Source organism: Pelodiscus sinensis, chromosome 23 (assembly GCF_049634645.1).
Source record: "Pelodiscus sinensis isolate JC-2024 chromosome 23, ASM4963464v1, whole genome shotgun sequence".
NCBI classification, from domain to species: Eukaryota; Metazoa; Chordata; order Testudines; family Trionychidae; genus Pelodiscus; species Pelodiscus sinensis.
The window spans coordinates 18,348,924-18,374,553 of NC_134733.1; the positions used below are offsets into that span (position 1 = coordinate 18,348,924).

At 39.2% G+C, this 25,630-nt stretch overlaps 2 protein-coding genes across 8 annotated transcripts in view; one reads left to right on the forward strand and one right to left on the reverse strand.

The window, feature by feature from the left end:
* GNB1 (G protein subunit beta 1) overlaps positions 1–15,224 on the reverse strand; it is a 96,423-nt gene extending 81,199 nt beyond the window's left edge. For 2 of the 4 annotated variants that reach the window (XM_075906356.1, XM_075906355.1), the window contains exon 1: positions 14,948–15,224. The gene's annotated coding sequence lies outside the window, so the exon portion shown is untranslated. Of the gene's footprint in view, positions 1–14,546; positions 14,694–14,947 lie in introns of those variants that run through there. The other 2 variants (XM_006119216.4, XM_006119217.4) reach the window with 2 other exon arrangements.
* The window catches only part of CALML6 (calmodulin like 6), an 82,437-nt gene continuing 71,546 nt past the window's right edge, over positions 14,740–25,630 (forward strand). For 2 of the 4 annotated variants that reach the window (XM_075906363.1, XM_075906362.1), the window contains exons 1-2: positions 14,740–14,828; positions 17,023–17,109. The gene's annotated coding sequence lies outside the window, so the exon portion shown is untranslated. Of the gene's footprint in view, positions 14,829–15,329; positions 15,461–17,022; positions 17,110–25,630 lie in introns of those variants that run through there. The other 2 variants (XM_075906361.1, XM_006119219.4) reach the window with 1 other exon arrangement.

Genomic DNA, 25,630 nt, shown 5'->3' on the forward strand with positions numbered 1-25,630 from the left:
GCTGGCGCCCTAGCATGGCCTCCCAAACGCTTCAGAAGCTGGATCCAGGAAAGCCGGATCATTCCCCACCCTGCTCTACCTTTAAATATAAATTACAGGTCTTTAACTACCGATACCTGTCCTCTAACAGATATTGCTCCAACACCACCATTCTTCTATCATTTAATCTCATCATTAATGTCCTAATACTTATATTGATATTACTTCCATTGCAGTAGTAATGTCATCAACAGCATATTTATGATTTTATCAAGGTCAAGCATCAGGGGAAAGATTTTTTGTTAAGGGACAAATTAATTATTGGCTTGAAGCTCAAATTGATTTTTCAGAGGCCCTTGGAAGCAGTTCCTCTTTATCATCAAGTAGAAGCAAAGCCAATCCACAGTTCCTGCTGCAGATTGATTTTCAGAAACATTCTAAGGCGTCTACGCTGGAAAATTAAGTCGACCTAACTGACATTAGCATATAGCTACTATAGAAATTGCACCACTTATTCCAGTTCTCAAACTTTGTGATACCCCCTAAAATGCTAAATGAATTTGTGTGACCTCCCCCCCCCAAAGTTAAGAAAAAAAGAGGTTGGGAGTCAAAGTTGCACCACTTTGTCCAGTTTGAGACTGCACACTAACCGCCAATGCACCCACCCCTCCCCGAGGCAGGCCCCCCTACTGCTCCCCCATCCCAGTGCACTCCCCCCTTCCCCTGAGGCAGGCATCCTCAGCTTTGGGAGCCGAGCTCCAATCAAATCTCCCCCCCCCCCCCCCCCGCAGAGCCAGGCAAGGAGGAACACTCTTACTTTTAAAATGGCTGCTCCTGCCGCCCAGCCCTGTTGCCTCAGCTCACAGCTTGTAGGGGAGGCATCACATGGCCAGCTGCCGGTCTCTCCTGCTCACGTTGGCCAGAGCAGCATGTGCTCCGCTCCCACCCAGACCGGCGCACCCCTAGCATGGTGCCCAGCAACTGCCCTCTCCTGCCCCCCCTTCACTAGACTCTGTGGCGCTCAACTCCCCTGCCTCTGCCAGACGTGGCAAGGGAAAATTGTCCCTGCCAGGATTCCGTCTGGTATTTCATGTTTGTTTGTTTTTTACTGGATGGAGCCCGCGGGGAGACAAATTTTTTCAAGAAAAGTAACAGATCCAGCTGCGACTCCCCTGTAAGTTGGTCGCAACCCCCCTGGGGGTCGCAACCCACAGTTTAAAAAACGCTGACTTATCCATATCTATGCTTGTCCTCTTTTTAGCAATGCACGTTCTCACCAAGAATGTTTGTCTTCGTTTACAGACAGCATGGGGCATGGTGGGATGGCTACTGATGTAAGTAACATCTGATGTAAGAGTAACAGCTAATGTAAGTGACATATTGTCTACACTGACACTAGTTATGTTGGCTGAAGTAAAATTAAGTGTGCATAGACTTCCATAGTTATGTCATGTACACTGTTTTGCCTCAACCTAACTCTAGAGTAGACCAGACTTAAGTGTGCTAATCCAAAGTCACTCCTTGATTGAGCATGTAATTGTGAATTTATTGGCCACATCCCTCCTATTCTATGCCCTCCATGTGTCCATAGATAGAACTCTGCCATCCCTTTGTGGTGGAATTGCACCACTTTCTTTCAAGACTTCTTTAGCTTGTATTTAAGCTAGAGCAGTGTTTCCCAAATTTATTTGGCCATTGAACCCTTTTAAACTCGACAGAATTTTGCAGAACCCCTAACAACAGTTTTATACAGAGAGTGTTTGAAGAATTCGCTTTTTTCTTTAAAGTTCCTTCTTTTAGCCGATGATCCATGGGGAATTTTGGTATCAATAATTTAAATTCTATGTGTAGATACTATTAACTTGTATTATTATTGACCTAAGTATTATTGTTATGTATTGCAGATATGTAGATTAATCTATCATAGTCAATTTATATTTATCAGTTACATTTTTAAAAACAAGAAATCATGTGACTATACTGAAGTAAAGTATTCGCAAGAGCACTGCCTGCACACTCCCATACAAGCAACTGGTTTGACAGCTGAAGCTTCGACTTTGTCTGATGTGGCGCTAGTATATTGGTATTCAGTCACCCACGTGATCCACGCTCCCTGAGAGTGAGTACAGGGATTTACAGTGGTATACAACAGGTGATCACACCACTGACTTATTTTCATTTTGCTGAACCCCGGGGTTCTGCAGAAGACTATTTGGGAAACACTGAGCTAGAGAATTGGAGTCACGTAGCCAGAAAGAGGTGAAGTATAATTTGGGAAAGCGACACATGGAAAGCAGGAAAACTAACCAAATAGCGCATGTAGTGTTTGGTTTGGTTTTGATTTTTGTTTGCAAGTTCTTTATGTTTTCTGAAAGCATGTAACTCAGTCCTTCATCTGCTTTGTAAGGAATGGAGCTTTATATAAGGTGAGCTTCAGAGAGTATGTCTCAGCCCACAGGGAGTGATAGTAGCATCCGATATATATGTACAGAAAAAGCAGATACAACTAAAAATAGCATGGGCCTAAAGAAGGAAACTGCTTATTCAGCTCTTATTATATCACTTCGTTCTTCAGTTCTGCAAAATCTGAATTAATAGTAGTAACAGATGTAAAAATGTTTAAACTTTTGTCCCCAGATAGCTCTGAACTTGTAAGTATTAAGAAGATGGATTTGTGTATTCAGATATTTAAGGCCCCATATGTTGCATAATAAAGGAGATTATAAGGGATCAAAAGTGAGAATAGGAGCTGGCTTGTACTTCCTTCCTGCAGTACTGAAATGATCAAGTTGCTAAGAGTTTGAGGTTCTGGAGGGAGCATTACTGTGGAGTGGCTGTTCTGGATACCACTTGTTCTCTAGAAATCCTGTGGATTTCAAGACACAAAAACCTGAAGTATCAAAGCTTCCTCCCTTGTCAGTGGAACTAGTGGCAGTCTTACCACCAACTCACTGACTTTAATGGAACTATGCAAGAGGATTCCCTTGCAGGATTATGGCCTTAAGACAAACTGAAGACAACTCCAACTCAAGGAAGGATTGAACAAGGGAATTAGAACTTCCTTCCATATAGCATACCTACTGCGCAGTCCTGGCTAAATACTAATATGGTACCTGCAGCTTGTTTAACTGACCCGAACATTTCTACCCTTGCTCTTACACCCATCCTTACTGAAAACAGGAATACACATTTCATCCCCTACAAGTAACTTTTGCAAAAAGTCTCTTATTTTTCCAATACTTACTAGCATACTTTTGATTCAAATGTAGAAATTCAGAAGACCACACAATTAAGTTAGTATGCCAGTCTTGACAGAGATTGATGCTAAGATTTGTGTACTGATTTACTACTTGTAAGTTCTCTGAAGCCACGACTATTCAGGGTGGCCACCAAACCTAACATTTTTTAGATATACTCACTAAATAGTAATCCCTAACAAATATTTAAATCTGACAATTTTCCCCATTTTATAACCAACCCAGAAAATTCAAAGCAGCACAAATGTTTTGTACAGACCTCTTCCAATGCTACAGTCTACCTTCAGCATTCATGCTCAAAAAGTTCTCATTCCATGCTTATCTCAGCAGCCAGCCATTTGGGGAGGTGGGGTTGAAGTGTGGTGCTTAAGAATGTTAAAATGTTTAAAAAGGTTGTCAACCCATTCTAGAGAGAAAAATTGAACATCCCCTAGCATCACCTTGAAACAGTGTCTCCTTAAAGTTTAAAGGCATATGTGCTGACTGTCTTACTCTAAGTAATTAAAATGTGTTTTCAAATAATTTTCTATTTACTATACTGGTGGGGAAGGGGAACCGTAATACAAATAATAGTACTTAGTGGCTACAACAGAATTTGGATTCCCATTAAACAAATGCAGAGGAAGACTCTACGGAAATCTTGGGAGATGAACGCTGATCTCTTGGTTCCTCATCCTTCAAAGATCTATCATACTGCTTTGTTGGACCATCTTTCCTTTCCTGGCTTTACTTTCTCTTTTTCCTAAAATAATTTTTTTCCCTGTGATGTTCATTCTTTTGCATTTCTTACTTCTCTCTCCTTCCACCTCTTATTTTTCCCTTTTGTGTTACACTCAGTGCTTCTGTATTTTCTCTGTCCTCTTCTGCCACTTGTCTGTCTGTCTATACCAGTTAACCAGAGACTGGCATCAAAGATCAGACTGGGATAATAGGGGAGCTGTCCAAGGGAGACAATATCCTTCTAGCTTTTGCAACTTCAGCTGTGATGTTGTCCATAGATTCTATACAGAGGTTCTATCTTTTTCATCAGCCTATGGCTGGAAGGCATCAGATTAATTCTGAACACCTCTAGGGATGTGATAGCATACACATTTAAATGGTTACTTGCAAGTCCCACTCCCTCCCATCCCTTAGCATGCTGCTGCCTCTGTATCAGAAGCAGCAGCGTGGAAGAGGATAGAAAACAGGCAGGAAATGGTGCTTATGGAGAGCCAGTTTTTAAGCAAGCTCTCCCTGTGAGAGTCACCTTTCACCCCATGCTGCTGCTTCTTGTACAGGGTTTAAATGTGTAACATGTAAACATGTCATGGCTGAAATTTTCAGCAGTTATCCCTCTCCCCGCCCTTCCTCTAGACTAGATAGTAGCCACCAAAGAAATTCAAGACTTGGCTTAGTATATGAGTTTATATTTGCTTTGTTAAGAGAGAGATTGCAAGTGAATAGGAACATTAAAAGATCACATTATAATACAGCCATTCCCCAACTTACAAACACACTGACTTACAATCAACCTCCCATTAACCCCATTATAATATTTTCGAGTTGAGAACCATGAATGGCAAGTTTTTCAAACAGCGCGGGCAGAGTGTTTAAGGGAATTTCCGACTTACGACCAAATCAAGTTACGACCAGGTGCTCAGAACATAAGATCATGGGCTGCATACCTGGAAATTTCCCAGGATGCTTTACTACAGAACTTCAAATGTGGTTTGAAACATCTTCCCCATAGTCAAGGAATTTACACAGCTTTTTAAAATACTTCGTTTTCTCATGATATTCTATTCAATGATGAAGTGGAGAATTTGAGGAAAATGATAGAAAATGTCATCTAAAAAACTTGATTATACATATAACACTAAGAAGCAATATCAGCATAGAGAATGCTCAAATAGTCACATCTACATACTATTTCACCTAGGTCTAAAAGCCCTACATATATAGGCTTTCTTTACAAAAATTGTTGTATTTCTTCCTGCTACCAACAAATATGTTCGTATTAATATATTCACATTAAGGAATAAAGCATTTCCCTGCAATGCTGGAAATCCAAGAACAATGATTTTCTAAAAAGTAGAAAGTAAACTGTGAAAAGAAAGCGAAATTGACAAATCTAGCTTCATTGTCCAAACTGAGTGAAAGAAGTGTGCTTATTTAAAAATCTAATTTATACTATAATGACACAAGTAAACTTTTAATCTAATTCTTTTAACCTAACGTTTGTTTTTAACAAAGACTTCACTTTCTAACATTTTTATGCAGTCTAATTCCAATTTTTTCAACAAAAGGCCAATAACCTAACAAAACCTGCTATGCAGTGATTATAGTTTGATTGAGACTTATGGACAATCTTTCCATAAAAGTTGTCAGACGCTACTGCATAACACAATTGGAAGCTTATTTATGGACCATGACTGGATATTTTTTAATCAACAAACCTGATCAACATGTTTGAAATAATGTAATTCTTCTGCTCAGTTGTTAATACCTGAAAGTGTCCTAACTGTGCTGTGAATACTTTGAATTATTTGTTAAGCAGCAACAGTGGGGCTTGATACTATACAAGGCATGGAATTTGCAAGCTAAGCACATGTTCTGGACCTTTCTGGATTAAAACCCTGATCAGTACCTAAAATGCAGATATTCTCCAAAACTAGAAAACTTCAAGGTCCAAAGCTTTGTGAACCCAAAAGGGGTGAGTATAAATTAATTTCATTCTAAGGATATACAATTTGTTTCTAGCCCTGACAAGTAATACAATCTCAAACTTCAGAATACAGTGACTCTTAAAATACAATACTATTTTTCTATTTCATTACCATACTCAATGGACAGCTACTTTAAATCAGTATAAAGCAGTATTCTAACAGAGGTTCAGGATATATTGGCTGATAAAATCATATATGTAACAAAAGTGGTAAAAAGACAATGACATTTTGCAGTATGGGATTCACTTGGTCACTGGAGCTCCTCTTGAAACTGAAAAAAGGAACTGCTTGTGATGTCAGCAGCAGCACTAGACTACAAGGGCTTCTGAGAGTATGCTAGGCAAGGGAACTCCCACAGAAAAAATAAATATGAACCACTAAGGGTTTTTTTAAACCATTGAGAAAGTTTAAAGAGCAAGTGAGTACCAAACTAACAAGAATTCTCTAGTCTACAGGCTCAAAAGTGTAGCTTGGATTAATTCAGTGCAACAAGACACTCAGTCTTTCAATGTCTGAATCCAAATAATAAGTATTCAAGTACTGATAAAGGCTAAAATGACTGCAGTTTCTGCCTTCCATCATACTGACTTTCATTGACTATCAACACATATTCTGGGTCAGCAAAACTTTGATTCTAGTGTATGGCTTCATCTTAGGAAATTAACTACATCAGTATATAGTCACCGAATTTACGGCTCATTCAACTATAAGTCCAAGAAATGTTCCTTACCTGGTTTTAAATAGCAAAGGGAACACTGGCACAAAAGAGGTGCATACTGATTGCCATTCAGTGTGTCTGCCAAACACTTAAGAAAATTCAGGACTTCGTAACCAGCAGCATTTTTAAATTGTTATAAACAATCAAGCAATCTTGTTGGTGATCTTTGTACAGACACCACTTATGTGCAATAGACAGCAGTCTCTATCTGCCAAAATCTTCAGCACACCTTATTACCTTATGATAAGTATGTGACAGGACTATCACCATTTCAACATATACTTATCCTTTTAAATAGTTTAATAAGTACAGAAACGTTTACTTCCTTGCTTGGCATATTATAATCTGATTTGGAGGCTCTGATTTCAATAGGATACAATTGCAACAAGAACTCTTGCCCCTTTTATTATTTCATTAGACCTATGGAAAGCAACAACATTTTTGTTAGACCACTTTGACCAGAACATGCATCCAATGGGAATTTCTACCATTGGAAATCAGCTATGATAATCCGATTTCTTTTTAGATTTTAACATATAAATGCCTACTTTGTTAAGTTTCACTATGTTGTTTATTATGACCAGAGTCAGAAGATTAATTTATATTATACCATTATACGCCTCAGTGTGACTAACTTGATGCTTATGTTGATGTATTTTAAAATTCAGCCAAAGTCTACTATAAATACTAGGGATCTTAAATTGAGTATAATCAACTAATTAACTGATTGATTAGTCAATAAGCAGGGAAGCTAACCCCACAGTGGCTCTGCCTTTTAAAGGTATTAAGAGCCAACAGGCTCTTAATACATTTAAAAGGCTGGTGTGCACCGGGAGCAGGGGGAGACACACAGGAAGAGACCAGGTGTGAGCTGAGAATCAGCTGTCCTGGCTCACACCAGGTTTCTCCCCTCTGCTTTTTAATGTATTAAGAGACAAGAGGTACAGCCTCAGACTGGGCACAAGCCGGGAATCAGCTGATTCCTGGCTCTCGCCTGATCTCCGCTACCCCTCTGCCTGCTTACCTCCCATGGAGACGGTGCTGGGGGAAATCAACTTTTAAGGCAGTGGGGGTGGGAGAGCAACTAGTCAAGGGACTAGTCGACTGTCTGATAAGCATAAGCTTATCGGACAGTCAACTAGTCACTTACATCCATAGTAAGTACAATACTTTGCACCAAACATGCCCTACACTGATCCTCATGGTCTGAGCTAATGAACTGTCAGCCCAACAATTTAAAAAAGGTATACAGAGAACAAGGAAGAGGAAGAAAATTCTTCTTGAGCCTATGAAGAGAGCTCATTCTACAGAGATCAAAAAAGAACTTATGGCAGAAGTCTACAAAAGAATGCTTGCAACGATGTATTACAGAATTTCCCAATGCATACATTGATAGTGAAACAAGACGCATGATATAGACAGTCTATAAATTTAAATTTTCAAACTGATCAGTGTTCTTGTCAGCCCTTAGAGCTTTAAAAGTGGAAAAATCTAACAGCAATATCTCTGAACATTAATTCTTTCAGAATACCATTTAGTTCAAAACCATAAAATAATCTATATTAAAACTACATATTTTCCCCTGGTTAAAAAAAAAAGCCTACGAAAAATATTCAGTATTGCCACAGGCATCCAAATGAGAAATTCAAGTTGTCCCAAAAAATGTGCCAACCATTACTATTGGTCATTTAAATTCAGTCTGTAAAGCAGCTACCATGTAATTTGAAAGTGAACAACTATACATTCTTCTGTCAGAAAAATCTGTTAGTAATCTGTCTGAGCTTCCCACAAAGCACAAAAAAACCTACCCCACAGTAAATACCTGTGTAAAGCTTATCTGTAAATAAAATTGTAGTGCAACTATTTATAGACAAAATTATTTCAACAACACTGGCATGTGTTGCAACTTATTTCCTCCAAACAACAGGTATGTTAGTACCCCAGAAGTGAAATTTCCATGAATTTGCTTATAAACAAATTAGCAAACAGAACACGAAAGACAAAAGATGTTTGGTACATAAAAAGCAGAAAGTTTAGAAGTTGTTAACAAGCAAAAAGTTGTATTTGACCTTAGAAAAAAATTAACATTAAGATTATTTAGAATATGAATAGAGTGATTTTACAAAAGCAACAATGAAAGTATAGTTTATAATAATGACCGTTAAGAAAATAAGTGAAACTTCATGTCAGTGATGCTTACCCACCCTTAGTGGTTGTGATTCTATGCCTCTGTAATAAAGAATTGCAAAACTCTGGAGCAAGGAAATTTTTGATTACTGAATGAGGGTGAATAGCTTTGGTGCCTGTAAGGCCGAATATTAAGGAGTTGTTGGAAGTACTTATTTTGCTAGTACAATTTTTTTCCTGTCTTGAAAGAGTTGTAGATAATGACAATGTATTTTATGATTTCTATTTAGCCTTATGGCATCTTCCACTGCAATAAAAGCAAAAAACTAAACATTTTGATTATGGATAATCCTGATGCTATAATTAGGAATACTGGAGGATGGCATAGTAGATTTCAGAATGAAAACAAAGTACATTTTGCTCAGAAGAGTATTATTAATTTTGCAGCAGGAACTGAGCATGTAGACAAAAAAGGATAAGAGAACAAAATACATGCATCTCTTTTACATTCTGATGGTAACCTAAGCAGAGGTAGATTCTTTAGACGCCTAGACAGGTGTTTGTGCAGTGGAGCCCGGCTGGGACAGAATTATCTTTCCCCATCTCTTGAGGGGACATTAGCTTTTAAATCTGCCCTAGTTCTTTTGATCTCCTGTGTTTGCCAGGCCTCTTCCTCTCCTAATATTGTCTTTTAACAAGACTCAGTGTTTGCTGAGAAGTGACTTGTCATAGGCTATTTTACCTTTCTGTTGTTTTTTTCCCCTGGTGCTCTCTTATTAAACTAACCCAATATGTTAACATAGTGCGCTCTAGAACATACAATATCATAAGTCACCAAGCAGCTCCAAGTTAGTCAGAGATTTTGAGAACTGAACTGAAGTCACTGTCCAAACTAGCATTTGAAATTACTGGGACTGACCTGTGCATGATTATTCTGGTGTCTCATCACCAATCATATGTTTATGCTTCTATAGTTCCAGAAATGTTACCATAATTTGCATATAAGAATGATCCTTAATTATAGTAGAACTTGGAAAAGATGAATATATGATATTCATAGCAAATAAGCATTATTGTACCTTAGCCTTCACTTTACAACCTGGGGCTAACTATGTATTTATCCTTTAGCTAAACTTCTAAAACATTAATGCACAGGAACTTAAGGCGCGCGCGTGCACGCATGCACACACAAAAATCAACATTTCTGTTTTTCTTCCAGCTGAAGACTTCAACCTAAATACAAATAATTCTTAAAGCTGAAATACTTTCACATCAACCTAATCCAATTTCAATGCTGCAGCTTGACTGCCATTGTCAAATTACATATAGTAATATTAAAAATTTTGGATATGTTTCCTCAGGTTAGGCATATTTTTTTAAATGGATAATAGAAACTTGTCCTATATACAAATTGTCCTCTCTAAACAATAAACAAGGCCTTATTTTTACAGTGCTGTAATAAAATGATAATCTGCTTTTAAAATTTATGCATATTTTTCAATATCTACATTGTTGCTTGCAGTGAGAAGCCTTTGATGTCATTCATATTACCATTAGAAGCAAGAGTAATAAGACACAGTTAACAGTCAGCTCAAAGCTTTTAAAAAGTTTGTAATGTTCTTTTAAACTACCAATTGACTCAAGTATGTAGTTTGTATATTTTTGATTACAGCAAAAGACGTATTTTATGTTCAAGTTTTTTAGCTGAAATCTACCATACTTTTTAGAGATATATTAGTTTAATGTAAGATCACAATTTGATTCATATACAATTTCTTGAAAGTTCATTTACGATTTTGGTTTCAAGACAAAAAAACTGGATAAACTATTTTTCATCCTGCAGTTTAGGCTACAGTTAGAAAACATCTTTGCTCTCCACCCCCACCCTGACCACCAAAGCAACAGAATCTAAACATCACAAGTAAGTCACTTTCAGGGTTATCAATGTTTTCCCTACCACAACCACTAATAAGTTACAGCAAGAAATGTTGGCCTTAGTCAGCATAGGCATTAAGAGGGAAAAAAGTCCTAAGAAGATTTGTATAATAGCAATTCAACCATATGACTACATGATTTCTAATTTCCATTTTGTTAGTATCAAACTAGATTGTAAATGGGAATCTCTGAACAATATGGTATGCCATATGGCTAAAACTGGATATTAAAATTGAGAATATCAGTTACCAATCCACTAATGCTGAGAGCCAAAATCCATGGACAGTAAGAATTTAATCCAATTCAAAGACTGTAACATGAGCCAAGCCCTACCTAGAGAAGGCAAAACCTACCATCATTTTAGCAGAGAGCAACAATCCACACATTTCAATCACAAGAATAAACTCAGTAACTAAATGTATCACCTCCTTAATACTTCTATACCCTTAATCTTACCTTGTTATGAATATATTTCTGGATCTTGACTTTCTCAAAAGATCTAACTTAAAACCCTTCTGACAGGATTTTTTTAAAAAAGCACAAATTTTAGCAAAATTGCATATACCTTACATTGATTTGATATAGTTACTGATATTTAATTTCACACCGTGATTGAGAAATCATAACTCAGAACACAACCGCTAAGGAAGATCAGTTAGTTGCTTCCTACATGACCCAACTTAAACCTTTAGAACACCAGGAAGTTGTTACACACAACAGCTAACATCATCTTGTTTGGTTTGGGGGAAGGGTGCCCCACAATAGCCAAAAGTCAAACTATTCTTCACATTCCAAAATAATTGCTAATTTCCATGCATATTACTACTCTAGTAAGTTTTAATTGTTTCAGTTTTTAAGATTGCTTTACTAAATATTCACAACTGGTACCGTTTATAACGGCTTCCATGCTATATATTCAAATGGTGGGAAACACTGCTGCCTTTATTTATGTTATAAAATTGAGAATTTTAATTCAATTTAATATTCCATCTTCAGACATATTCCATAAAGTGAAGGGAAGGCCTTAAAGTTGTCCCAGCCAGATTTACAATGGATTCTGAAAACAGAGCATCAAAGATGTCATGAAAGGATGCTTGCTACATACACAATGGCCTGGGAACTACAAGGACTAAACAGGGATAAATGCAAGTGATCTTAGTCACCCATACAGGAATACACTTCATTTTTTCCAATTCTTGTTCTTAAAGTGAAAAACAAGAAAAATCTGAAATATTAAAAAATATTGAAGCTAATTTCAAAATCAGTGACATAAGAACAAATATTGAAACAAACTTAATGGCAGGTTCTTAAACAAATGTTCTTTAAATTATTTATTGAATCAAATATATAGACAATTAATTTCTTCAATATTTATCTTCATTTTGAAAAATGGGAATTGTGCATTTTCAATATATAATACAAAATATAAAAAGAAAAACCTTAATCACAAAAAGGGTTTTGTGGGCCAATACAAAAGTAAGCTATAAAACAGATTGGTTATTTAGAGTATAACCAACAGCAAATGATGGATTATACAAAAATAAATTCAGAGAGCAGCAATTAAATTCCTGATCCATTATCAAGGGTTTAGAGGTCATCTGAATACAAGACATATTATAAACCAGCCAAATATTTTTAGACTAGTATAACATGTATTTTTTAAACTTAACAGTCATTTGAAAATACCTGAGAATAAATCAGTTGTATTAAGTACTAACTAGAGTCTAATGTAACATCCTCTATAAAATAAAAAGAAAGTTAATACTAGTATAAATAATAAACATCAAACTACCAATAGGGAATGTATGCCTTTTGCAATATAAAAGACCTCTTTTTGAAAGCCTAATGTAATTTTTAAAATATGACATGTACCATATAAAACGAAGGACAAGGTTTTAATATCCAAATAACATTTTTCTTCCACCTCTCTATTAAGGAAAGAATAATGATCTAAGTATGACAACAATTTCAGGTCAAATGCAGTTTTAGAAGCCTCCACAAATCATCTGAAGATTCTCAAGCAGAAAAGAGCTGCTCCTTTGTATCACAAAAAAAAAAAAAAGGCTACTTTGGGCCTGATTACTACTAGATTGGTAAAACAAAATTTTACAAAGCCATTCACACAGGTTTTTATATACACATTATAGATTATGGGAAAATATTTTTTAAAAAAGTCTATTTGTGGTTAAAATAGAAAACAAAGTAAAATGTTCCTAAATACCATTATAAGAGGCGTTAGATGGTAGAAGAAAATCATATTCGTGTTTTATCCAGTCACAGCCTACAGTGAAAATTTCAATAAAACTATTTACTCCTCCCACTTACTCTATCCTCCCATCTATATGGGAGAAAACCAACACAAATTAAAATAGAAAGAAAAACTCTGTTTGTTTTACCATTCCCTCAATCAACTTCCCACTGCAAACAAAAAAAATATGAGAAAGCAAACAGAAGAGACATTAACATATAAGAAATAAGATCTAGTTGAACAGAGCTAAGATGAGGAGTTGAAAATGAGAGAGCTGCCTTGCTGCAAACGCCATCTTGTTGCAGTTATTGGGCCCAGGCACAGGAGGGTCCATTCATTCACAGCAAAAAAGAAAATCAGACACACACCCTCGGTAAGCTGCAGCCACCAAAACAACTGCACTATTATCACCCCACTCCCCAAAAATACACGCTTATCTAGAATGTCTTACACAGAACACTTAAGCAGAATTTAAATCTCAGTGCAATCCCTTATTGTTTTCCACATGCATTTTACAAATAAAGTGACAGCACTTTTTCTTGATTCACATCCTTGTGCTTAGCAAACAAGCTTCAAAATGTGGAATAAGCCTTCAAGGACTGACTAGGTGCAGAAATGATCAAACTACAAAAATGTTTTGTCTCATTTCATTTTCAGTTTTAAATCCTTTCCTCTTGAGTTCAGTCAGTTGTCTGTAGGAACAGTTTCACTGGTTTTTTAAAGCTTCCGTTTATTGTAAGATGTTCTTTGCTCTTTGTTTCTACTGTGTAGACAATACCTAATAATGTAGCAGTTAATATGATAGAAAAGACACCTTATGTGAAATGAGTCCCAAGTTGTAACTTGGTCAGAGAATGTTGAAAAATCACCTTTGTTAAAATTTCAGCTAATCTTCACAAGTGATAAATTGACATCTTGGAATAACTCATCATCCCGACAAGGTTTTTTTTTAAAGTCTTGACTATTCCTAATCCATTATTCATTACTTAAAATATAAACGATTTTACATTTTTTTTAATTTTTACAAGCCGTTTTAGACTTGAAATTTTAAAAAGCCACACTTTGGAAACCCCTTAATGGATAAAAATGTACTGAAAACATTTTCATAAGGAAACTGTGAATTTGGGGGATGGGTATTGCTTTTAATATTTTTTAACATTTCATCTGTGCAGAAACTCCCTTAGTCTGCTGTAGCAAACATCCTCCATGATCTTTTATATTACACTTACAGGCACACGAAAATATGCAGCACCATACCAGATGGAGGAACAACAAATATGCAAGCTACATAAATCCCTTAGCTATGTTATTAACAACACTTACATACCCACCCTTCCTCCCACAGCCAAAAACAATGTGAACCCACCCTCCAAGCCCCAGATGTTCCCTTTCCTGGGCTAGGGACTGCTTGGAGTCTCACCCTGTTTGCCTCAACCTTGTCTCCTCTTAATCAATTTTCCACCATTACAGCCCCCCCCCCCACACACACACACACGTCCCGCAGCATTTTCTTGAGCCTTCCCGGGCCCCCCCCAAACGCGCTCCCTCAGTAGGGCTCAAAGTCTTTGCCAACTCACCTTTCTACCTTTACACATACACACACACAAAGAACAGCACCGTGCCTAGTGTAAATCACTCCAGCCTAATTGCAATTAAAAATGGAACCCTGCAAAATCCCGGGTTCTCCTCCCTTCTCGTCATAAAAAAGCCCTTCAAAAGAAAGCCTCACTCCCACCCTACCCCCACCCCTTCCTCCTCCGGCAGCTAGAGCCTGGCTTGCGAGGGGAAGCGCGGGGGGGGGGGGGTATTTTCAGCCTCTCGATGCTGAGCAAGCTGGGGGCAGAGGAGAGGTGGCAAAGGTGGGGCTGCGAGGGGGGAGGGGCTGCGAGGGGGGAGACGAGGGGGTGAAATGGGCGGGAAGACAGAGGAAGGAGGGAGACGGGGCAATCTCCGCGGGAAGGGGACCCCGGGCCTTTACCTGCCCCTCCGGCCGCTGCTCATTAACGGGGCCGCTGTGTCCGCCGCCCGCGGCCCGTGCCCACTCTTCGCTGCGTCCCCGCCGAGTTGGGGGAGCCGCCCGCGCTGCGTCTGGCCGGTCCCGGGGTGGCGACGGCGGCTCGGAGGGGGGGGGGGATTGGCTCTCGGCTCCTCCTCGCGCGCTTGGTCCCTGCTCAGCTCCCCGCAGCCATCGGGAGCCGGAGCCTGCCTGGGCGCGGTAACCGCCCCGCCCGTGCGGCCGGGCCGGGAAACCCCGACTGCCGGTCCCGCCCCGCCTCCTGGGCCGGCCCCTCCCCGCGCCCACAGCGGCTGTGGGGGTGACGAGGGCAGGAGGGCGAAGCAGCGCAGGGAGGAGGTGGGGGAAGGGCAGGGGAAAGAGAACTGGGGGTGAAAGGAGCAAAGGCCATAAGGCGACTGCAAGGGCGGGGGACGGAGCCGTCTTTGTGGTGCGAATCCCCCTGGAGCTCGATCTCGAGCCAGCTGCAGCCCGAGGGTCAGACAAAAGCTCTTGAATGTGTCTCTCAGAAAACGGTGGGGCGGGGAGAGCGCGAACGGGGCTGGGGCCAAGGGAAGTCTTCCTAGTTGTGCCATATTGCTGGGGGGTTTTTTCTTTCCTGGATCATGAAACGCAGTTTCACTTTCTGGTTCCCAGGCTCCATATTGCAGGGCTTCGTTTGTTTACTGGTCCTGCCTCAGCAGGCGACTGGAAGTAACTTCTGGTCGTCTCTCCCGCCCCGCACTTTTATGATGCTAGAGGGGAAATGTTTAAATCCGGAGGTAACAGTCTCCATGTCTTTCCAGCAGTCGGCCCTTCCTAGGAGTGTGTGAAACCCAGGACAAATCTGTTTCCTGACTAGTTTTGCTGTGTGCCTGGTTTGCCCATCCACCCCTCACCCTCCATCCACCCACCACGTGCCTCCTCACTTACCTGCCCATCATTCACCTCCTCACTAGTCTTCTTGCTGTCCATCAGCACCCTTGTGGTCCACCCGTGCCATCCTCCAGACCACCACTCACCTCCTCTCCATCTATGCACCCTCCTGGCCTCATCCCCCAGCCCGTTTTCCAGTTGCCCACCTATGTCACCTCCCACCTGCCAAGTATCAGGACAAATGGCATGCTGATCATACATCGCTCTGAATGGGGGACAAAGCAAGGGCCCCCCCAAAATGAGAAGTCACCCTGATTTGCCCTACCCCACAGTTCAGGTTTTGTAAAGGGTCACCCATTTTTTAAAAAATTGAATTTTGAGTCTGGCCTATGCAGAGGTGCCCCTGCAAAGAAAAAAAATCCTTCTGGTACAAAATCAGTATACTTAACATGATAATATATTATCTCTACTCCCAAAGAAGTTAGGTTTGAAGAAAGAAAAGTGCACAACAATAGTCTGAGACTTAAATTAGTTTTTTTAATTTTTAAAGATATAAGAAACCAATGTGTTTTCAGAGTTTTGGAGAAATGTTCCTAGGCAAGAAGGTTGAAAGCAGTTCCCTTTTAATTTATCATATTTTCCCAGGAGACTTAGAAAAAAGCAGACACATAATCTGGTATAATCAAACATAGATGTCCCAGTAGGGCAGGGGTGGGGAACCTCAGGCCTGGGGGTCGGATGCTGCCCCCCGTTTGCCTGGAGCCAGCCCCCAAGGCTCAGAGCTGCCCCCAACATTGGGGAGCCCAAACTGGTGTTCCAGTCCCCTTACTGCCCCATTGTGTGGCCGGAGCACACAAAATCTACTTGCCTTCCCCTGACCCCCCTCCCTTCCCGGCTCTGGTGTGGGAGGGAAATGTGGGGAGTGTCTTTTTCCTTCTCAGTGTAGGGCCACTTCAGTGACTTTTTTTTTTTTGTGCTTCTCATTTGTGGCTCCCGACTGAGTCAGTGGCCCCTAACCCAAAAAAGGTTCCCCTTCCCTGTTGTAGGATTTTATTTGTATTGCAGAAGTGCTCATAGCCCCAAAAGAACTCAGTTGTACAGATAGTAAAAGGGAGTGTCTATTTCAGTGAGTTTAATCTAAATAAGCAAAAGAAAGGAACAAAAATACTATTCTTATTTTACAGGTGAGGATTAAGGTACAGAGAGATTAAGTGATCTGCATTCCAATTTAGTGGCCTACCACCTCGGCCTACTTTCCTAATGGCACAGAAGTAAGTATGCAGATACATTGATCTTTTTCCATTAATGGTCTCCCCTACATTTTCCAATACTTTATTACATTAAATCACATTTCAGAATTTCTCTTCTTGCCTAACTAGTTACAATGAAGCCCAGGAGCACCAAATAAACTCTTTAAAATACACATAGTAAAATCCACAGGGGAAAAAAAAAGTGGCTTAAAATCCTGCCTGTATATGTGCTGATAAAACTAGAAAAGAAAAATAAGACCAATTGCTTAATCAACCGAAGAAAATAAATTGCTTCTTGTAGCTTCAAAACTTTCCTCGATAGGTCATCAGTTGTCTCCTTCTGGATTTAAATTGCCAGGTATGTGAGGAAGTGCATGGTGGGAAATGTGTTTATAAAAAAAAATAAAACCTCCCACCCCCTCAGAATTGGGTGGTTATGGATAGTTACTAAGAGTAAGAATAGTTTTGGTGATTATGATTCAGGTGAATGAGTTACTTGATGTGTGTTAGTCTAGTGTGAAATAACTTAGGTAACTGTGTTTTTGTATATTTTTGTTTATATAATCATTGTTCAGGTGTGTTTTGAAAAAACACACATCCCGTGTTGGAAGTTCAGAACTCCACCCTCAAACTTGTCTATAAGAAAACAGGAAACATACTTATGTGTCTATCTAGAACAGACAAATGAGCATCACAGTTTTTGGGTTACAGTCTCAGTTCTACTATTGTTCCGGTGTGTAACTTCAGGCAGTTTACTTACGGCTCATTCCTACAAATTTAATGGATGCTTACTTCATGGACAGTTCCAATGAAGTCAATAGAAGTCAATGTGTAAAGTAGGGCATTTGTCTAGATGTCCACAAGACTGGGGCCTTGAACTCTCTTATGCTTCATTTCGCCTATCTCTAAACTAGTGATGAGATTTAACTACTTAAGAGGCTTATTGTCTGCTTTACTGGGTACTGGTAAAGAGTTTGAAGAGTAATTGTAAGCATACCTATTGCAATGTTCCAGTCAAAACAGCCTGTCATTGGAGTGATAGGATTTCTTGAAAGGTATGTTTCATAACACATATATAGATACATAGGTGTGGAATTTTTAAACACTGAGATTAAGATATCCTTTTTGAGACCCTAAAATTTGTGGTTAATGACGGGGAGACCACCCAGTATTAAATATACAAAAAAGAGCTGGCATATAAAAAGCTAAAAACCTGTAATATCAAGGAGAGTTCTGGTCTGAAAGCTTTTCTGGTACTGCATCAGCTTTAATTGCCAAAACAGATTGGCCCATTTCCAATCTGACTATGTCCAGAAGTGTCTTGGCAGATTTAAAGTCAAAAAGGTATTTTGTCTTTAAACAAGGCTCTGAGCTTGCTGAGAAAGAGAAAATCGCCTTTTAGTCTTCTGAGATGGTATCTTTCTCTGGGTGTAGGTCCCATATCTTTCCCTGTATTACTAGACTTAAAAATATATGGCAAGGATGATTTGTTATAATCATACAATAACAAACCAATGAACATTTATTCCCCATAATTTCAAGTATCTGTGACATTAGGTGACACACATTCCTGCTGCTTTGTCCTGCTTTATATTGCTTCTCCATTCTTATATTCTACTCTCTAGAAGATTAATCTGGCGTTGTTCTGCGGCAGGACTGGGTACGAAGCATTCAGTATGCAGACTGCCCAGGGAGACAGGACAACTCCAGCCCTCTCTCTCTGCAGAAACTTGGAGCCAGGTGGGAAGTGCCTGTCTAAGACTGCTGCAGCTGCAGTGGGCATGGCTGAGGGATGGGTGCATGTTTTCCATCTGGGGGACAGAAAGACACATATACAGACAGACACACAAACTCTCTGAAATATATAGAAGATAGCTGTCCCTTTCTCCGTCCCTGCCGCCCCAATGGTGCTATAGCTGTCCTAGTCCCCATCTCTGGCCTATTGCTGTCCCTCTGTGGTCATTCTGCAGTGTAACTTCCTCCTGAGAAACCCCTTCCTTTCCATTTTATGAGAAACAGTCGAATTCCAGGCACATCCCATTGTCCTGGCACAACCATGCCCTTACCTTGCTTTATGTTACGATAAGAGGAAGCCGCACACCAAATGTGGTGTTCCTAGCTATTACCATTTAGGAAAGGGAGGGAAAAATACAGCCCTCCGGCTGGATCTGGCCTGCTAAGCTTCCAGATCTGGCCTGTGGGAATCTCTGCCAGGCTCTCTGCCTGACTTGCTCCTGCATACTGCTCAGAGCAGCTCTCTGAATGTTGCAAGCCTCAGGGGAAGGGAGAAGAGGCTTCGCACACTTCCCTCACCCCCAGCAAAATCTTGCAGCTCCCATTGACTAGTAACTGGCCAATGAAAGCTGCCTGTTTTCAGAGTAGAAGTGTGCAATGTACCCCTCCCCACTCTGGCTTTGCATAGTTAAGAGCCACACATGACCCCTGCATCAGATGGAAGGCAGGGACTCTGATTGAGGAACCAGATGGGCTGCTGGTCAGAAGCTGGCCAGAAGCTGGCTAGAGCCTACCTCTGGCACACATATCCCTCCCGCCCCTCAACCCTCTGTCGCCCTTTTTCACTCCTACCCCATGTAATCCACTCTCTGAACCCCTGCTTCTGCATCCATACTCCCTCCCAGATCCTGCAACCCCTCCTAAACTCCTCCTCCAGGTCACAACCCCCTCCCAGATGTTGAACCCCTATCTCTGGTCCTAAATCAAATCTCTGCACTCCCTCTTAATCTCCTGCTCCAGATCACAACCCTTTCCAAGAATCTGCACCCTCTCCTGCATCCCAGTCTCCTGCCCAAGTTCACAACCCACTCCTTCACCCATTCTCCCTCCCAGATCACACATCCCCCTCCTGCACACCAATGCCTTACCCCAAGCTCCCTTCTGACCCCCCCCCCCATCAAAAATATTGCCTATTGTTAATGCCTGGTTTAGGAGGATTTTTTTAACAAATTGACTCACAAACAGATGAATAGACAGACTCACATTTCTAAAATAAAAAATACACACACACATACATACATACATACATACAAATACAGATTGAACCTCTCTAATTCAGCACTCTCTGATCCAGCAACACCCCTGGTCTGGCATGATTTTAGTTAGCTGGATGTCCATTTATCATGGGTGTGGCCAAGTTTTGCATGGTCCCATACAATTTGTATACAGCTACCAGTCCTGGCTCTTAGTATTCTATTATGTTATTTAGCTCTAATATACACCCAAATGTCTTCTAAGAGCCCATTAAGTAGTGGAAGTGATGGTAATGCTGCTAGACAATATTGACCTCCTATGGTTCAGCAAATTCTCTGGTTCGGCACCAATCAAGAGAATCCTGAGCTTTTAAAAAAGATGCTTTCAGAATTATAGACTACTCCTCAACTAGGGATCCATTTCTAAATCTTGGGCTACATTCTGGGATAGATTAGAACTGGACTGTGCAACCTACTTCAGTATATGGGGGGGAGGGGGAATAGGAAAAGAGGTTGAAGAAGCATAACCTAGTCCTACATGTCTAAATGCATACTTCCAATGCAGCTTTGGAGCGGTTCCTGGTAGAAACTTTCCTAGACTAGTTGCTTAATTATGGCTCACCTCCCAACAAAAATAATGAACAATATGAAGTTATACTGTTAAACCCTCCCTCCCCCCCCCAAAAAAGAAAAGAATGGAGAACACTTCTTTTTTTTAAAGACTAACTGGACAAGTCAGTTCTGTTGTATTTTAAGGGCTGTCAAAATAGTTTCTCTGCTGTTTGCACATAGTGCCATTTTGAAAGTTAAGGTATACACATAACATCTATTTTGCAACACAGCAAATGCCTAATTTTCCCATAATATATAAACAAAAGTAAAACCTAAAACAAAAGTATGCTGTAGTCCCCAAAGAAAAGTAAACATATTACAGGAATCTAGTAATTTTTAACTGTCCATAGTATTCCTTTGTGCTCAAAATATTTGAGACCTTTCTCTGACTGCAAGTTGTAATTGAAATTTGCCACTCATGACTGGAGATTCTAATTTTCATAGTGAAAATAGAAATGTTTAATTCTGTCAATCAGTCCAACCTGAAATGTCTGGAACAACTGAAGCAAATTAGTTATAGCGGAGCCAGATGGAAAGTTTCATTCTAACTATGCTCAAAATGCCAGAAACCACCACAACCTTCTTGCACTAGGGTTCCCAAAGATGGCAAAACCTTTTCAAATGCCAGCTGAAGCAATGGTGGGAATCTTGAAACATGTGCTAGTGTTGCTATGTCCTGGCTACCTAGACTTCAGAAGAAACTTTGTCTGTGAGCTGGTTATTTTGTTGTTCTACATTATGGAATGTCTTGCATTTCCCCTAAATCATCTGGTTTTAACTGATGTAAGAGTCAGAATTCTGAATTAGTTGGACTGTGAGACTGATATGGTATGGCAATTTTTATGTTCCTTTGAAAACATTTTCAAATATGGCTATGGGGCTCACTTGGTTATAGACTGAAGCTGTTTATTACATTCCTCAAAACCCTATAATCTTGGGATGCAAGAATCTTGCACGTTGCACTTTAACATAAGACCTGCATGTTACAGTGCATTGCACATTGCCAGTAAAGCTGTGAAAAACCAGTGTTCAATCAAACAGGATCTGTAAGCCTTTTGTGTAGCGCACAGAAAAGCTGGTTGTTAAAATGAGAATATTCAATGCAGTGTAGAATCACTATGAAATATTTGCTAGTAGGGAACAATTGTATTACACACAATTTTAGTTAGCTACCAGCTTCAGAGTTAGAGGACTTTGCTTTTAGACCAATATAGTATTGGATTTCATACACAATGAAGTGAGCTATATTCTAACTTTCAACCCCCTGGCTTCACTCACGCTCATGTAGACATGTTATTGCTGCTTACATTCAAAAAATGGAAGTCTGAGGGTTAAAAGTATCTATGCCGACAGTAATGTGTAAACATTAACTTTGGAAACATTGTGTATTAGAAATACTGTATTCCATTATACCATCTGAACGTTGTGACTTTGCATAAAATAATTGAAAGGCGGTGTTGCCAAGTGGTTAGAACAGGGACGTGATTATCTACTACTGGGTTATTTCTTGCTCTGTTACACTTAGATGTAATCTTGTGCAAACCTTTTCACATGTTGATGCCTCAGTCACACATCTGTAAATAGAGTCACAATGATAGTTGCCCACAGGGGTGTTTTGATACATAGTGTTCATAAAATACCTTGAGATCGTCACATTAAAGGTGCTACGGAAGTGCAATGTAATTTCATTCTAGACCTTATGCTTGACTAAGATTGCATTTGCATTATGTAAAAATAAATGGACTCAGAGATATGACAGTTTCTTCTTTTGTTTGTTAGATCTTGTTTGGCTTAATGATATCTGTGGTTCAATAGGTCTCTTTTCATCACCAAAATTACATTATATTTTAAAAGTTGCATGGAACTGGAAATTATATTTACTTGAAGGTTATTTTATATTTCAGATTTCCAGATGCCTAGAATTAATACACTGGTACTCAATATTTAACAAAGAACTTTCAACTTTTTAGAGCATGTAATGTTAGTCTACCTATAACTAAATTCCTTTATCTTCTGTTCTTAGCATGCACTGGGGCTTCTTGTGCAAAATTTCAGAAAGCTTTGATTGTCTTAAAATATGGTCAGGAACATATTTGGTATCATTCTTATTCAGTAGTTTATTACATCTAAGTTTAACCTGCTTCTTATTTACAGAGCTAATATACACTGATTATATACATCCACATCAAGTGAATTTTAGGTCAAAAGCTGTGTATTAAATGAAGAAGTAGCCAAAAGATATTTAAAGTTTTCTGTGTGTATATACACATGATTTAAACCACCCTGGGCACAAAATCTACTTTCTTGCCCTTTCTCATGTTGCTAGTGGAAAAAAACAAACATTTTTGATAGGTGAAATATTATCTTAAGTCTGTAAGTAGAATTCACAGCACTTTTGAATGAATGATAACAGCCATGATCCTGCAGTGAGTTCTATGCTAGATTCATTGCAAGACTTGGGCCCAATTTATTATATGAATTATCTTGCATGTTATAATTAATGTAATTCAATTATCATTCCAAACAATGAATAAAGTAACATTTAAAAACTGATTACAAACTTTAATCTGGACACCCATTGTTTAATGTTGTACATGTTAGGGATAGCAATTGCTATACAACTTAATGGTAAAATGGAATTATTCTATTTATGAGTATGCTTAAAACTTCATAATTTTATTCCTATGGCTTGACTGTGATAAGTGCTGAACACCTACTGCTCTTATGAACCTTGAAAGGAGCCATCAGGAGCATGCACTTAGTGACTATTTCAGCAGGAGGCTCCAAAACTGGTATATTGTTTAGTGACAAGTCAGTTAACTTCTGTTGGATCGATTGATTTGAGTAAGCATTAACTAAGTTCTTGTGATAGTGAGAGAAGTATTCTTACCTCAGATGACAGGCGTCTTAAATATAATTATATGGACAGAAGGATTAGGTGTAAAAGCAATTTGTAAATCCTCAAACAGGGCTGTGAAAAGAGAGTAATGTTTAGATTGCAAATTACCAGCTAAAATTCAACCAACTTAGTTTGGGGAATACAGTTATTTCCCTATACCAATTATCTTCTCTTTTCCATTGCTACATATTTCATTAAAAATAGACATATAAATTAAATATGTCTAACTTTTGATATTATTTCAGGGAACAATCTGAAAGTGTGATTTAGGGATGTGAAGGACTAGTCAACTAGTTGCTCTCCCCCCCCCCCTTGTTGTCTCTATCAGATAGAGGCAGCAAGCGGGGGGGGGGGGAGAAAAGGGGGTACTTCAAAGTGGCAGTGTCACTTGAAGTCTGATGCCAGGCCCCGGGTTCCATGCAGCGCTGCCACTTTGAAAAGCCGCATGCAACCCGGGGCCAGCTGGGGTGTCCCCAGGCTACATGGGGCATTTCAAAGCAGCTGCACCATGTGGAGCCTGGGATCAGCTAAAAATTCCCCAGCTGATCCCAGGATCCATGCGGCGCTTCCTCCTTTGAAGTGTAGTAACAACCCTAAGGCTGTTGCTACACTTCAAAAACAGAGATGTCCTGTCAACTAATTGAATAGTCAATGCAAAATGCATCAACTATTCGATTAGTCAATTACCCTATACTTAACATTCTTAGTGTGATTTAAGAGTGTTGGTGTGATTCTGGAATAAGAGATGGTCTGTTGGTTTATTATTTTTGGTTGTTTTTAGGAATTTTACTCTACTAAAATTACTCAGTTGGAAGTCACCAACTAAAGTCTTAGTACAGGCTGAATCTCTCTAGTTTGGCACTGTCTGATCTGGCAACATTCATGGTCCAGCATGATTTTAGTTAGCTGGATGTCCACTTATCATGGGTGTGGCCAAAGTTTCCCATAAAGTTTGTTTACAATCACCCGTCCTGGATCTCAGTGTTCAGTGCTGTTGTTTAGTTCTAATTTATCCCTAAATGTCTTGTAAGAGCCCAGTAGGCAGTGGAAATGTTAGTAATACTGCTAGACAATATTGACCTCCCATGATTTGGCACTGGTCAGGTCCCAAGGCTGCCAGTCTAGAGAGGTTCAACCCGTAATTTGTATTTTTCTGCTACTGGTGCATTATTGTTGTACATTAAATGGAGCCATTGAACTTTTTCTTTTTTCTGTCTTTCTTAGGGAATGGTATTTATAGCTGTCTGGTGATAATCATCCGCTTTTCTCAGAGTCTAGGGACAAGTGATTCATAAAATTCATACAGTATTTTACATTTTACATGGATAAAATTTGTAAAGTTGAAGTCATTCAGATAAAATAACAATACAATTTGCATGCAAAAATTAATCATTTTTTAAGAAACGGGAGACTGCTGACAAAATACTCAACAGTAAAACATCATGAGTATATAATATTTCTCAACAATATGTAATAATGTCACTTTCAAATAATTTCTTTTATGAATTGAATTATACCTTAGGGAAAAAAATTAGGTCTTTTCATTCTTGTTTAACAAAGATCATTCTCTTTTAGGTATATGATAGATCCCTCCTTCCTTCTCTCCTATTTTAAATGTTTTTCTGATTCCCATATTCTGGGGAAATGAAAATGTTTTGATTTTAATTGTTACACAGAAAGCAGGGCTATTATGTTTTGGTTTATGAAAAAGTAAACTTTATTAATCTTTTAAATTAATAAAATTTGTTATACAACACCTAGGAAAATCGAAAATGATGTGACTGAGTTCTTTATCTTTGTTTCAATTTAAAATGTATTAAGTTAAGCGGGAGTGAATTGTAGAGTATTTTATACATAATTTAAGGATGGCAGAAAGAATGGAAATTTGGCAAAGGGACTAGAAAGAGAACTTAAATGGACTGTTAATAGCTAATCAAGTATCACACACTGATTTGGAGTAGAAGTAGTAAATATTTCTATTATGGTAGTGCTGAAAAGCCCCAATTAGGGGTCTTATGGTGCTGGGAGATGTAGAAATACAGAT